Source organism: Phyllostomus discolor, chromosome 10, assembly GCF_004126475.2.
Source record: "Phyllostomus discolor isolate MPI-MPIP mPhyDis1 chromosome 10, mPhyDis1.pri.v3, whole genome shotgun sequence".
Taxonomy (NCBI): domain Eukaryota; kingdom Metazoa; phylum Chordata; class Mammalia; order Chiroptera; family Phyllostomidae; genus Phyllostomus; species Phyllostomus discolor.
Window position 1 is genome coordinate 90,455,609 of NC_040912.2, and position 14,761 is coordinate 90,470,369.

The following is a 14,761-nucleotide window of genomic DNA, read 5'->3' on the forward strand; positions in this document are numbered from 1 at the left end:
AGAAAAAAATAAAACTGGAAAAACTCCTAAGGTGACCCAGGGTCGGAGGACGGTGGGAGCCTTTGAAGGGGGCCCCCCTGTGGTCACAAGGATGCATTTCCTTTCCGTTTCCTCTCCGTGGGACTCCTTCCTGAAGAGGAACCTGCACCACGTGCCCCGGACTTCTGCGGGGCTTGGGGTCTATCAGCGGGATCTTAGCGCGCCCTCGTTTTCTCCTCCTCACCCTGGGCAGAACCTCCAGCAGAGGGGTCACCCCGGATCCAGTGTTTGTGTAGAAAAGTGCGGTCTCCCCAGGAGTGGGGATGGAGGTGTCACGTTAGACAAACTATTTTGGGAGGTCTGTCCCCTGCATTTGTGTGTGTGTGGGGGGGGGGTGTTTTCCCTCAATGCTATAGGCCCAGCTGTTTTCTCATGCCCTCCGCTCCCAGGGAGGGATTGATGGGGATGCTGAAGGCGAGTGCGGAGAGAGAGAAGAGATTAGTCACAAGCATACTACTGCAGCAGTCCAAGCATGAGGTGAGACAAGGCCGGACCAAAGGCAGCGGGGTGGGAACAGAACAGAAGGGGCAGATTTGAGGGCACTGTCAAGAATCTGCAATAAGTAGGGGGTAGCCAGCTGCATGTGCGTTTCACAGGGGAAAAAAACAAAAACTCCAGGACAGTGCGAAGGTGCTGAGTCTGACCGGAGGGAGCAGGCACCTGCGACAGAAATAAAGTGATCAGAGAGAAGAGCTAGTTTTCAGGGATGTGATTTTGTAAAAATTCGGCTTTTGATATAAGCCAGAGCCGTCTGGGGGTAGACATGACCTATCCTCGCAGCTTCTCAGGTCGGCTCCATCCGAGTCTCTGGGGAAGCCTGTGGAGGATGTGAATTTCTGGATCCCGTCCCAGAATGACTGAATCAAAATAAGGATGGGTCCTGGGTATTGTGGGGAAAGCTTTCTTAAAAGGTCTGGTTTTTTTTTCCCATGGCTGGTGTGGCTCTTGGTTGGGTGTCGTGGCACAAAGCAAAAGGTCGCTGGTTCGATTCCCCATCAGGACACAAGCCTGGATTATGGGTTCAGTCCCTGGTCAGGGAGTCTCTGTGAGGCAAGTGATGGATGTTTCTCTCTCACATAGATGTTTCTCCCCCTCTCTTTCTCCCTCCCTCCCCCTCTCTCTAAAAATAATAAATAAAACATTTAAAAATAAATACAGAGCACCAGTAGCTTGACTTGGTATCTGAGAAACAATAAAATTGTTTTAAAAAATAAAAATTAAAAAGGTCTATTTTTAACCAGCTTCTGCTTGGGTTAGGGCAGGGCTGTGGGTGGGGCTGTGATGCTCAGCTGAGTCTGGGAAACAATGACTCCCCCAACCTTCCACCTACGGCAAGGATCCAATGCAAAGCACCCCTGGTAGCTGGCCTTCCAACCTCTGTCTGCAAAAAGAGCAAAGACTGTCCCCACCCCATTGGGCTGATATTCAAGACCTCCATGGTCTTTCCACATCACGATTTTGTGGCCCAGTCTGTGTCCTAAGCAGGCATGAGAATTCCCACTCCCGTGCCCTTCCTCGTATTCTTTCCCCTCCTCTTACCCACCTGGGGGTCCCCACTGCTTCCAGACAGGGCTCATGCCCTAACCGCACCGAGCCCCACCCTCCTCCCAACCCCACTGCCCCAATCACTGCCTGCAGCCAACTCTGCCTTGGCCAAGCTCCTAACTTTTTGTATTGGGACCATTCACTTGGCACTTAAAAAAACAAAAAATGTTAACACAGAGGAATACTGTCCTGACTCATCTCACAGCTTGTGAGTTTCTTGAGAACAGGGGTTGTACCTTATTTTTCTTCTCTCTCTCTATGGTGCCTGATACAGGGTAGGTTTACAGAACATGAAGTGCTTACTCAGCACAAATCTTAACCGCCTGTGATACGTGGTGGCATGAACTGTGGCCCCAAGAATTCATTGCTCTCCTCTGGTCTGTTACACTGCCCTCCACTTCCCTCACCCTCCTGAGGTGGGTGGTCTTGAGGGTCTGCAGCTCACCCAGAAGGGCCTGGGGAGCAGGCTGGTGACCTTGAACCCTGGGGATCGGTCTGACCAGCACTTGTGGTCAGACCACTCTCTTGCTCCCTCCCCTCCTTTCCCTGCCTCAGTCCCAGAAACACCGTGATCACATCGTCCTCGGCCGGCCTAGAGGGGAGCTCCTGATGGGGCTTCAGAGAGCCAGGGGCTAGGTGACCCTGTGGCAAATGTGAGGAGGAAGTGTCCAGAGCCCTGGCATCCATGATTGCCCTTCAGGCATTCCAGAACCTTCCATAGCCTCAGTTCTTCTGCTATGCTGATGTCAAAACTTGCCTATGCTGAGGGTGTCCATGACTGACAACAGTTCAGAGAGTGACCCGTCCCTGGGCGCCTGAACCTCCCCTGAGCTTCGAAGCTCAGGAATGAAGGATGGATCCCCAGGACATCCGGGCTCCCCCAGCAGAGGGGAAGGCTCTGGGCTGGGCTCCCCAGGGCGTAAGTGGGGTCACCTTGAGCAAGTACAGATGAGACGTACGGAATCACAGGTGGCTCTTACTTCCAGCAAACTCCAAAGACGAAAACTTCCAGACACAGGAAGCGAGCATCAGACTTTGTTTTTAGATGTTTTAAAATTCAATAACTAAAGTTATTGAATTTGCCCATAACTAAGTTTTCCACAGCTTTTGAAAGTAGTGTTTTGGTTACACAAATTAGATTTCTCACCACGTACATGCAGGAGCACTTCCTGGGCAGCGCAGGGCCCGCCCTGGCAACGCCATTATCCATTAGAATAGAAACAAGCTCATTACTGACTCCCACTCCTATTTACACGCGGTTTTCAGTTTTACGAGGCTGACCCTTGCGTCCTCGATCTTTGATGCACTTGGGGTGAATACAGCACTGCCTGTGGCTTTCGGTGGGGACGCCAGTCCCTTGAAAGGCGAGCCAGGCGAAACCAGAATATTCCATAGGGACACCGAGTCCCTTCTGGCTTGGCTAGGGACAAAACTCAGGAGAACTTAGTCAAGAAGGCCTGTACTGAGTTCCTACCGGATCATAGTCAGGGTGACCACATTTTCTACACAAACAAACAAACAAACAAACAAACCCCAGTGTTTTTAGTATAATAAAGGTTTCTATAACACATATTGGTGTTAAGAGACAGTCTGGGATATGCAATTTGGACCCCCACATAGAGAAAAACCTGGGACAATTTACAGACACATCTGAGTAAAAGAGAGTGTCTGGAATTACAACCGGCCTAGAGAAACAAGCTTAGGCGCTCACTGATGCAAACTGCTCAGGGTCAGCACAGTGGCCAGAGATGTCGCCGCTGCTCCGAGGAGCTCGGTGTCTGTCTGTGGGAAGGCTGTGCGCACCCTCAGCGCAGCGCGGAGGGGACTCACGCACGAGAAGGACGCTCAGCGGAGGGAAGGAGGAACGCGACCCCCGGCCTGGGAGGCAGGGCGGGGCCTCTCCAAGCCCCCGACTGGAACTGAGCCGTAGAAGGGTCAGTAGGAGTTTGCTAGGCAGGCGAAGTGGGGCAAGGAACTTTCCAGATGGAAATCAGAACGCCTCAAGTGTGGTGATGAGACTGAGGCCAGATGAGAAACGACCCTGCGTGTGGTGCTCGTCACTGAGATTCTATTCATAAATCAAGGGCTGTTAAAGCAAGTTTGGCTCTGAACCCCTTTCTTCACAAGAAAACCTGACAGGCACAATGTGGAAACGCGACCCGGGAGGAAGTGCTCCCTTTGGGCATGACCCCAGGGACGGCGGGGTTTCACAAGCCCCACGGAGCACGACCTCTTCCGCATCTCCCCTGGCGGGGTCACGGGAGGATTTCCACAGAGCACACCTCCGAAGCCACTAGCTTAGGAAGCGGAGGTTCCCAGCAGGGAGTACCAAACAAAAGAGGCATCTGGGAAGATTACTCTGGAGATGTGGTTGCATTAAGAGGAGGGAGGCAGGTGCCGAGAGGTGAGGACAAAAGTCCAGGTGAGTCCCTGCGAGGGGACGAATGTGGGAGTCACAGCTGCCAAAAAGAGAGGCCCTGGCAAGCCCGCCAGACCTCCAGGGTGGACCCTGCCAGGGCTGGACCGTCTCCGTGAATGCCGAAGTCTGAGTGGGAAGGGCGTCATTCCCAGACTGAGCTCAGCCACCGCACTGCCCGCCTGCCGGAGGGAAACGGAAATCTTCCCGGGCAGAGGGAAACCTCTTACAGGGCCTCAGAGTATCTTCACGGGTTTTCCAGTAGAGGCCCAGCGGGTCTGGCCCTGGCCGGTGTGGCTCAGCTGGTTGGAACGTCGCCCTGGAACCGAAAGGTTGCGGGTTTGATTCCGGTCAGGACGTGTGCCTGGTCCGGGTGCGTGAGATCCCCAGCCCCGGGTTGTCCCGGCTTGTGGGGAGGCGGCCAATCAGTGTCGCTCTCTCCCTTCCTCGCTCTAGAAGCAGTGAAAAAAATGTCCTCAGTGAGGATAAAAACAAAAATCAAATAGAGGGCCTATCATTTAATCGAAAACAACCAAGCATGTGAAAAGATAAACTGACTGAAATCAAGAGAAGCACAGGTGATACAACTAACTGGGATTGATAAGTTTAAATATGATTAATAAAGGACAAGATGGATAACTTCGGTAGAGAACTAGATGCAATAAAAAAGAATCAAACAATAATTCTATGATATAAATAACTCCATAGACAGGTTTAACAACAGAGTGGACACAGCAAGCATTAGGAAACTGGAAGGAAAAGCAGAAGAAACTATCCATACTGACACACAGAGAGACAAAAGAATGGGAAATGCAGGAAACCTAAAGGAGAATATAAGGCACGGTGAAATGGTCTAACATACGTGTAAATGGATGCCCAGGCGGCGAGGAGGAAGAGGCAGCAGCAACGCTTAAAAGGATCATGGCCTATAATTCTTCCAAACTAATGCAATGAGACAAGCCACAGCCATAAGAATTCCAATTCCAATGATCACATATCAAGAGGAAACCCTGCCTAAGCTCGTTAGTGAAATGACTTAAAACCAGAAGAAAACATCGCCAATACCCAGATAAGAAGGACATACTCATTTCAAGGGAACATAAAAGAAGACCGACTGCTAACTCCTCAACAGAAAAAGAAGGAGGCCAACAGACAGCAGAATGGCACCGTAATGCACCGAAGGAAAGTAAGAGCCAGCTTAGAATGCTGCACCCCGGAAAGCATTCCTCAAATGTGGAAAGAAAATAAAGAGCCCTGGCTGGTGCAGCTCAGTGGATTGAGCGTGGACTGTGAACCAAGGGGTTGCTGGTTCAATTCCCTGTCAGGGCACGTGCCTGGGTCGTGGGCCAGGTCCCCGGTGGGGGCTGCATGAGTGGCAACCACACACTGATGTTTCTTTCCCTCTCTGTCTCCTTCCCTTCCTCCCCCCTCTCTAAAAATTAATCAATAAAATCTTTAAAAAAAGAAAAAGAAATTAAAGACACTTCCAGAGAGAGAACAAATGATTTGTTAGCAGCACAGCCTCACTAAAGGAAATAAAAGGGGAGTTTTTAAGGCAGAAGGAAAGGGACTCAAATCATAGCAGATGGAAACACAGAAAGGAGTGACAGAAACCAAAAAAAAAGGAAGAACATTTTCAAACAATTCTATAATAACAAAAAATAAAACATCAACTACAGAGGAATAAGAATAATCAAAGATATAAAATATCTCTCTACAGAAACTTAACAATCACTGAGAAAAATTAAAGACTTCAGAAACGGTGGAATATACTAAGTTAATAGAATGAGACACTAAGTATAGGGTCTCATTTTAAAGAGCCATACCCATTCTCATTCCATCTTTATAAACTGCCGTGTCATCTCAACCACATGAATGTTTTGTGGACACGTACACATAGGTTCTAAAACTGTTATGAACATTCAAAAAGCCGGGAACTTTCTCATTCATTAGAAAGTCAGTTAAAGACATCTTGGTGCCCCTAGATATTCAACATGTATTTTCTAAGAACAAATGCGTTCTCTTGCCTAACCGCAACATGCTCAGGAAGTTTATCAGCAGTACAATCTGACCATCTGTCACAGCGATTTTCAACCTTTTTCATCTCATGGCACACATAAACTAACTACTAAAATTCTATGGCTCACCGAAAAAATATTATATTTTTGCTGATTTGATAAAAATAAATAATTTTGATGGACTTACAAAAAATGATAGTAGTAATCGCCGACCCTTTTTGTTTCAAAATGACTTTGTAAAAAATCAAGTGCTAATAAAAAGAAAAAAATGAACAACAACAAAAAAATCAAGTGCCTATACTTATATATAAATATTTCTGGTACCAAGAATTAACCAATCAGATGCAACCTTATGTGCTGTGATCAGTAAGGTGCATCTCCATTGGCCTGGCCGGTGTGGCTGGTGGTCCACGGGACCATGTGGAGCTTGGTCCTGTGTGCCAAAAGGTTGGGGGTTCAGTGCCTGGTCAGGGCACATACCAATGGTAGGCAACCAATCGATGTTTCTCTCTCCCATCTTTTATCTCTAAAGTCAGTAAACATGTTTTTTCTTTTTTTTAAAATGGGTTTTGGTATACCACTTTTTTTTAAAGATTTTATTTATTTATTTTTAGAGAGGGAAGGGAGGGAGATAGAGAGAGAGAGAGAGAAACATCAATGTGCGGTTGCTGGGGGTTCTGGCCTGCAACCCAGGAATGTACCCTGGCTGGGAATCGAACCTGGGACACTTTGGTTCCCAGCCTGTGCTCAATCCACTGAGCTACGCCAGCCAGGGCTAAACATGTTTTTTCAAAAGATGCAACTCTATTATATGAACTATATATCTATGGTTCAAGATAGGGCACCTACACCAGGCAGCTTTGGGGTGTTGGCTGTTACCATTTTTCTATTTGACAGTCTAAGGGAAAAGAGGTCAGTGCCCCTGACTAAACAGTCAGGTATTGCACGTTTTAAACATCCTTGCAGCACACCAGTGGAAAATCGCTGATCTATTACACAATCTATATTCTACATAGTAGGTCTACAGTTGTTCGTATGGAAAATAAGACAATAGCCAATACATAATAAAAGAATAAACTCTGTTTTGCATACTCACAATGTAACCCTACTTTGCCCCACCCAGTATGTCTCAATTCTCCCAATGATGTCATTGATGATTGCCTTTCCTTTCCAATACAGGACCCCATCAAGGCTCACGTATTGTATGTGGTAGTCGTGTGTTTTCAGATCATGCTAGTCTGGAGCAGCTCTTGAGTCTTCCAGTCTCTCTCATGACATTGACATTCTTCGCAAGGTCAGAGCGAGTTGTTCTGCAGAAGGTCCCTGCGGTCAACATACATAAACCAGCGTGGCCAGATCTCCCAAACACACGTTGGGAGAAGGAGTTCAAAAACAGGCCAACAAATGTGTTGAAAGTCGAGAGAGTGGTTAATTTTGGAGAGGAGGATTTGACTGTTTCCTTGTTGTTTAAAGCTCAGCCTTGGCTGGTATGGCTCAGTGGATTGAGCACCACCCTGAGAACCAAGGGGACGCCGGTTTGATTCCCAGTCAGGGCACATGCCTAAAGTGTGGGCCAGGTCCCCAGTGGGAGGCACACGAGAAGCAACCACACATTGATGTTTCTCTCTCTCTTTCTCCCTCCCTTCCCCTCTCTCTAAAAATAAATAGGTAAAATCTTTTAAAAAATAGATTTTTTAAAAAGTTCAGTATTCTGGTAAAATGACTACATGTCCTCAGTGTATTACCTCAAGAGGCAATGATGTCAATTTGTTCTACTATCGATGAAGTTGGATTTGGTTATTCAATTAAAATGGCGTTTGATAGATTTTGCTACATCCTGTTCCCCAACACTTGAATGATTCTTACCTACATCAATTTTTACAAGGATGATTATAAAATGGTGATTTTATATTTCTGTCATTCCTTTCATGCTTCTTAGTGGACTTCTTCATAAGGAACAGCTTCCCTTTCTCCACCTAAAATTTAAAAACTTATGAATATGGATTTGTGGATCCTTTCATTTCGTGAGCTACACGGCACGTTCCTATCCCATTTGTTCTGACCTTCCGATTGCCGCGGCGTTAGCTGGTGGTGAGATTGCAGGCCAGGCCAGTGCTCGCGGGCACGTTCCCGTCAGACTCAGCACTTTCTAACTAACTCTCCGGCACAGGGGTGTCCCGTGGTTCATCTTTTCGGCTTCTTGCCCAGCCCTGAAATCAGCCATTTCTCCAAGGCTGCCTGGTTCCTTCGAACGGTATTTAGCAACCACGATACGGGCATTGGGAGTGTTCACTGCATCTGAGTCGTCATCGCTTCTAGCCAGCTTTCGAGAGACGGAGTTAGGAAACCTATGTGCAGTATGTGGTGGGGGGGGTGCACACACATGTGTGTGCATGAGGGCATGTGTGTTCACGCAGCTACTCACCATTCCAGCCCAACCCCACAGCACCTCCCTGCCCTTCTCCATTCCGCACTCACATTTCCTGTCTCAGCCAGAATCCCCGAAGTATCAGTGTGTGTACTCATTTACTCAAAGATAGGTTTTGTGAGATACACCAGAACAACTCTTACTAAGTCAAGTTCAACCTCATTGTAAGTCACTATCTCCTCTTCTCCATTAGAATAGCTCCCACTGTGTTTTCTTCTTCGTGGTCATGTGACCAATGTTAGGGCTTTGGGTTTTGTTTATACTTACTTTTACCTCCTCATACGTGTTGCTGTATTTTTGGAAACGTAAACCATTAGAATGATTCCGAGGTTGAGGCTGCAGAAACGTGCACACACACAGAGAAGGAAGCGTGTACCCCCCCCACCTCCGAGTCACGTTCCATCCCTTGGTCTGGATGGAGTATTTCACAGAGCTGAGCACTTACGACCTGTGCATCTTCCGCAGGTCTCACACACGAATGAACAATCCCACAAATCTGGGAGACCCGCCGGCCCGTGCTCAATCAGGGCAGCCTCGCCACCAAGTATTATTGCGTAAGGGGACTGTTGCAGAAACGAGAGCTTGCACAATTGTAGAGTGAGCTGCGAGGAGGAACGGTCCCGAAGGGGGAGGGGGAGGATGGAGCACAGTCACTGAGGGGCCGTCCCACAGCAGGGCAAGGTGGGGGCATGGGAGTCTGGGAAGCCAAGTACCCCTCGACCCTGGCGCTGGGGCCACAGCGGGGCTGGGGGAAAAGCTGATAGAAAGCGACCCCTCTGCTCAGCCAAGTGCTCTGCTCTGACCACTCCTGTGGGACCTCAGCCACGTAGACTAGTTGGTGGCTGCACTGGCCCTACCGTTGAGGGCCAGCGCTGGCAGGGGTGGCGGGCCTCCAGGGCCCCTTCGGGCAGGTGACTTTTTCTCTCCCCTTTGATTCCGGTGTTACCCTCCCATGTTCCTGCCAGCTGGCAAGGCTCGGCTCGATTCCTAGGTCCGCACGGCTGTGCTGCCGGCCGGCGTTCGCCCAGCGGAGGCACCTCTGGTCCTGCTTCCAGCGCACAGTCCCGGCTGCGCTGACCTTCTGCTCCAAGGTCTATGGGGACAGCTGGGTGCCTTCCTGGGCCCCAGGATGCGAGCTTTGGCCTCTCGGGCCGAATTACTCAAGTCATTTGTTTGGCCTTCCCGGGCTCAGTGAAGACACTGCCAAGAGCCAAGAAGTAGCGGTGGTAGAGGAAGGAAGAGCACAGGAAGAGATAGGCCAAGGAGCCCCCCCCCGGGGAGGGGGTGGGGCAGGGGCAAGGCCTGTGGACCAGTCTACGGTGGGTGGAGCTCACCAGGAGAGGAAGGAAGGGATGGTCCACAGTGAGTTTCCAAACAGGTGCCTTTGAAGTGACACTGAGGACGATGAGCCTTGAAGATTGTAAGCAGAGAACTTCTCTGGGGGCCAGAATTACTGATTTTGCTGTAAGGCAGGCTTGTCACATGTCCAGAACTTTCTAAGAATTAATAGGAGTTTCAGTGCGCAGGTGTGGGTGTTGCAACACAGGTGAAAAGGTATTTCATTAGCGGTATATTATAGGTGAGGGGGTATAGCTCAGGGGTAGAGCATTTGACTGCAGATCAAGAGGTCCCCGGTTCAAATCCGGGTGCCCCCTTCATTATTGGTTTTCCTGCTCATCGCCGTTGCCCATATTCTGGTTTCCCTTCATCCATGCCCATGACGATCCTCCTTGAAAGAGACCTCACCCAAGTTCCCTCTGGGTGGGCGGCCGCTCCCTGGTCTCCCTGCACTCGTCCTGGCATCTGGAGTTTCCCCCTTCTGTACAGATCTCACTTCTTCAGCCCTGTTGGGTCCTCAAAGACAAGGCAGGGACTCTCAGGCACTCCGCAGGAGCAAGCAGTCAGCGGGAACCCTAACCCACCGTGCTCGCCTTTCCGCCCCAACGGTGCGGCACCGTGGAGCGGCCCAGACCCGCAGAGGCAAACCGGAGCATCCGCACTCCCCGCTGGGGAATGGGTTCTCCACACCAGCGCTCACACACCACACGCCTGCTTCAACCTCAGAGGCTAAAAGCCTGGCTTAGCCGCTCTGACAAGGGAGACAGGGACTTTGCAGAGCTGGCCCTACAAGGTGCAGGGACACTCTGACACTCAGAGAGCAAGGAGCACTCTGACACTGCCTGAGGGCCCGTTTCTGTCCTCTTCCAGAGGAAGAGAGGTGCAGGTTTGGGAGTCCGGATAGGTGGGTAGCATCGGGGGTGGTTGGCCAGCTCGTGGGCTGAAACGAAAAGGCAGTGGGAAATGGTGTGGGGTTCCTGCAGGTAGCCTCTCTCATTTTTTCCTCTGCGATGACCCCACCCAGGGACGGAGGCTGGGAAAGCTACAGAGCCGAGGGAAGGTGTCATTATAAGCAGGTCTGGCAGCTTCTAGAAAGTCAGTCCTGGAGAGGAGCAACCACTTAATTTTGCAGAGTCGAGTGTTACCACACAGAGGAAAGGTGTCAATTAGGTTACATTACCATCCAAGGGGGTATAGCTCAGGGGTAGAGCATTTGACTGCAGATCAAGAGGTCCCCGGTTCAAATCCGGGTGCCCCCTCATGTGTGATTTTTTTGAATAGTCTTTTCAGCTGCCTTCAACAGCCCACCTTCCACCCTGCATCCCCGGTCAAGCACGACTTCCAGGTGAAGTCCTGGTGGAGGCGGAGCGTGTCGGGAGAGCTACAGTCGGGTCATACCGAGGGACTCACAAAGTGCCAGCTGGGCAGCTGTGAAGGCGAGTTGGCCCCTGCACACCTCCAGCAGCAACCTGAGCAGCTCAGAGCTCCCAGGAACGTCAGGTTTCGATTCTAAGAGCCAGAGCTTCCCCGATGCCCGCTGGGGTGAGTTGGAGAGTGTCCCCTCGGAGGAGTTACTCAGTGTCTCTTGTGCCTCAGTGTCTGCATCTATAGAAAGGGAGTTAGTAATAACAGCAGCTCAGAGGCTTCTGTGTGTGTGTGTGTGTGTGTGTGTGAATTTGAAGCACTTAGAGCAATACCTAGCACTCAAATGTGAGTTGTTACCATTAGCTGCAGATCTACCATCATGTAAATAAGACGACGGGGGCTGTGCGAGCCCTTGTTTTACTGAGCTACCTACTTCGAAGAACGCCCGCTAAAGGCAGTGATTTGGTCTTCGTGGGTGTGGAGTTGTTCCTTCCGGTAGACGTGAGCGCCAGGCTGCCAGCGCGGAGCAGGGTGCCGTCCCTCCGCGCCCCGTCACAGAGGTGCTGGGATTAGGTACACGCTGATTCCTGACCGGGAAGGGAGCTCACAGGGCTTCTTATACGACCTGCATTTCTGCCTAGTCTCTAAAGGACTGTTCCCGCACAGGCCGATTTATGTAATAAAAGCCCGGAATCCCGATTAAGCTCATGCATTTGGAACGAACAGCCATTTCAGTCTGTGGACTCCGAGACCGGTGACGGAGAAAGACCACCCTCTGCAACTTCCTTTAAACACAGAGAGGACAGAATGGTGGTGCATGGCAGCGCGGTTGCACCTGACCTTGCCTGTTCCCCTCGGCCCCTGACAGCCGGGGAGGCCCAGGTCTGCAGTTCTGACGGAGAAAGCCGAACCTCGCTGCGCCTGGTGAGGAGCAAGGGAGCCAGTCAGAACCTCTGCTTGGCGTGTTCCCTGATTCCGAAGGGCCGGGTGTCGGGCCCCGGGTACTAGGTCTGTAGATGCTTGGGCGTGGAGGTGCCTCCTGTGCTTGCACAGCAACAGGGGGTGCCGTGTGGGGGACCAGGTGAGGCAGGCTGTGGGCCCCTGGCCCTGCTCAGGGTCTAGGTCTCACACAGCTGCGGGGTCAAGGCTACGCTTCTTCCTCTGATCCTTCGTCTGGACAGGAGGAAGCTCTTCAGAAGGGGAGGAAAATGGCCCCAAAGCCTACCCTGGGAAGTCCTCTGAGGCCCCCTCTGCCAGTCCTGTTCTGGCCGCCATGTGGTCCAGGAATGAAACCCCTGCTTGTGCCGTGGGACTGTCACAGCACGAAGCATCCCTGCCACCCCCACAAGAGCCACAAAGAGGATGGGAGCTGAGCAAAACCAACCTTCGCAGAAGCCTCCCACTGTTCGATGCTGCCGTCCTGCCCTCACCCGAATCCGGGCCTTCCATGCTGCTATCCTGCCTCTCACCAAATCTGAGGCCTCGGTGTGAGGGTAGTGCCGGGGCCTTTCTCCTCTTCTTCCCCTCGGGCAGCTCCACCCCCTCCACTTGGCCTTGGTCCAGAACCCTGTCCACGAGATCGAGCCCACCTTCCCCTTCCGCTCTGGGGGGAGGGGGGCCTTGCTTTGCTCCTGTGTGTGGTTTTGAGCTGCTGCCTTGCTGGTCTGTTCCAAGCTCCGGATGCTCCCGCTGGGGCTCGCCGGTTGCGAACTTAGATTTCACTTTTTGCTACACGAGACAAGAGAGCACCATCGGGCCTCTGGGTGAGGTGTGTGTGCCGGCAACGCTCAGCACAAGAGGAGCTTTGTGTGAGCTCGTGAGAAAAGGGGATTCTCCCCACCCCAAAGATGAACTACAGGAGAGTGAATCCAAGCAGTTCACAGGCCCTACTATGGTACAAGGGTTACTGAGTGGGGCACAAAATAACCATTTCCCTTTCCATGTGCAGAAATCAGGGGGAAGTACCTGCATGCACAGGACTTTAAAGCCAGTAGGGAAAAAAAAGTCTAGTAGCATGGGACAATTTCTAAACGTGTGACAAATATACAATGGGAATACCAGGAGAAGAAAGAAAGGGACAGGAGAAATATTTGAAGCAAAAAGGGCTGAGAATTTCCCAAAATTAAAGACAGACACTAAACCACAGATCCAGGGAGCTCGACAAATAACAAACAAGATAAGCACCAAACAAATCTACACCTAGGAAAATGATATCAGACTGCAGAAGACCAAAGATAAAGAGAAACTCCTGAAAGAAGCTGGAGTGGGGAAAATCCCTTCCCTACAGAGGAACGAAGATAGGATTACATTGCATTTCTCTCCAAAAACCATGTCAACAAGAAGAGACCAGAGTGCAATATTTACAGTTTGGGGGAAAAGAAGTCACCAACTTAGAATTCTAGATCCAGTGTCATTGTCTCTCAAAAGTGAAAGAGAAACAAAGATTTCCTCAGGGAAATAAAAATGAAAGAAATCTGTCACCAGTAGACATGGTCTTGCAAAAAAAGCTACATGAATTTCCTCAGAAAAAGAAAATGTCCTAGGTCAGAAACTCGAATCTACATGAAGAAAGAAAGAACATTAAAGAGGAAATCCATGAAGCAACAGGTAGAAAAAAAACAGAGAGAGAGAGAGAGACTGCAGGAAGGCAGGCACAAAAGGTGGGACAGATTTATGGTGCACTGAAGTGCAAAAAGTAAAAGAAGACTCGTGTGAAATTAACATTGTCATTTTGTCCTTTTCACCTTAAAAATCAGGCACATCGATACACCAAGATCACTGGTGCACCTTCCAGGGGCCCGTCGCCACTTCGAAGCAGTGAGGGTCCGGATGGAAAGAACAGCGTCTGGCCCTGGCTGGCGTAGCTCAGTGGATTGAGCGCGGGCTGCGAACCAAAGTGTCTCAGGTTCGATTCCCAGTCAGGGTACATGCCTGGGTTGCAGGCCATGACCCCCAGCAACCGCACATTGATGTTTCTCTCTCTCTCCTTCCCCCTCCCTTCCCTCTCTAGAAATGAATAAATAAAATCTTAAAAAAAAAGAGAAAAAGAAAGAACAGCATCTGTTTAAGGAAGCTCACCAGGCACAAATGACGAGGTCTTCTCCTCCCTTTTGAGAGAGGTGGACATGCTACTGCAGGAGGCACGTTTGATCTGAACATGGAAACGGAGGCAGGGGGCCGGCGCACTTTCACCCAGATAAGAGCAGTATGTACATAAGTGTTGGCAACAGATAAAGCCACCTGAACCATTTTTTAAAGTCAGCAGCTTCAGAATCGCCTCCTGAAAGCAATGGCATAAGGCAGCCGATATACCGAAGACAAGTTCGTGGTGATGAAACAGGGCAAAGCCGCTTCAGAACACTGGCCACGCTACTTGTCCAGTGAGTACTGGCGGGCAGGTGACCCTGGGCCAGGCGCTGGGCCAGGCCTTGGAACCAAGAGATGACGCCTGCCCTCAAAGAGCTCAGTCTGGCGGGAGGAATGATTGACAGACAACCACAGGACGGTGTCGTGGTCAGTGCTGACACAGGGGTGCAGAGAGGCGTGGGCAAGGGGAGAGGTCTCTCTTCCTGGTGTCTACTGAGGTTTGGTGTGAACCCACGTCTGTCCCAC

General features: G+C 50.5%; 1 long non-coding RNA gene and 2 other non-coding genes across 3 annotated transcripts in view; 2 read left to right on the forward strand and 1 right to left on the reverse strand.

The window, feature by feature from the left end:
• Window positions 1-182: 182 nt before the first annotated feature.
• Window positions 183-14,761, reverse strand: part of LOC118497216 — a 29,058-nt gene continuing 14,479 nt past the window's right edge. Inside the window, exons 3-4 of the long non-coding RNA XR_004899750.1 lie at window positions 7,885-7,994; window positions 183-699 (exon numbers count right to left, since the gene is read on the reverse strand). This is a non-coding gene — a long non-coding RNA (uncharacterized LOC118497216). The remainder of the gene's footprint in view (window positions 700-7,884; window positions 7,995-14,761) is intronic.
• On the forward strand, window positions 10,030-10,101 carry TRNAC-GCA. The gene has a single exon. It is a non-coding gene; the product is annotated as a tRNA-Cys (tRNA).
• On the forward strand, window positions 10,972-11,043 carry TRNAC-GCA. Its single transcript has one exon. It is a non-coding gene; the product is annotated as a tRNA-Cys (tRNA).